This window comes from Gavialis gangeticus, unplaced genomic scaffold, assembly GCF_001723915.1.
Source record: "Gavialis gangeticus isolate Ggan-Ray unplaced genomic scaffold, GavGan_comp1, whole genome shotgun sequence".
NCBI lineage: Eukaryota > Metazoa > Chordata > Crocodylia > Gavialidae > Gavialis > Gavialis gangeticus.
In genome coordinates, this window is record NW_017729029.1 from 37,356,415 (window position 1) to 37,356,825 (window position 411).

Genomic DNA, 411 nt, shown 5'->3' on the forward strand with positions numbered 1-411 from the left:
CCTCTTGCCGGCAGCTGTGGGACTGGTGGCAGGGGCACACACTGGGGACTGGGCGTGGCAGAGGTGGGAATGTACCCACCGCCCCCCTCAGCTGCCTGCAAGAGGCAGCCACTGGACCCTGTATGTTGGACGGCAGCTCCCGGCAGCGTTGGTGGCAGCCCCTACCACCGCTTCTATCCCTGCTGTAGGTGGCTGGAGTTGCGACCTGGCCGGATGCCAGCTGCCCACCCTGGGCAAGAGCTGGCTGGGTCCTGCCCAAGGTGGGGCAGGTGGCATCAGACCAGATTGGCACCTCCAGCCACGTGCAGCAGGGATAGAAGCAGCAGTGGGTGCCCCCGCCGACACTGCCGGACCCACCGTGTACCCCAACACCCACCCAAAAGCCTCCCACCCTCACACGGCTTCCACCCC

The 411-nt window shown here is 66.9% G+C and overlaps 1 protein-coding gene across 2 annotated transcripts in view; it reads right to left on the reverse strand.

Moving 5' to 3' along the window:
• Positions 1-411, reverse strand: part of GABRQ (gamma-aminobutyric acid type A receptor theta subunit) — a 182,059-nt gene that overhangs the window by 107,573 nt on the left and 74,075 nt on the right. The window lies entirely within an intron of this gene.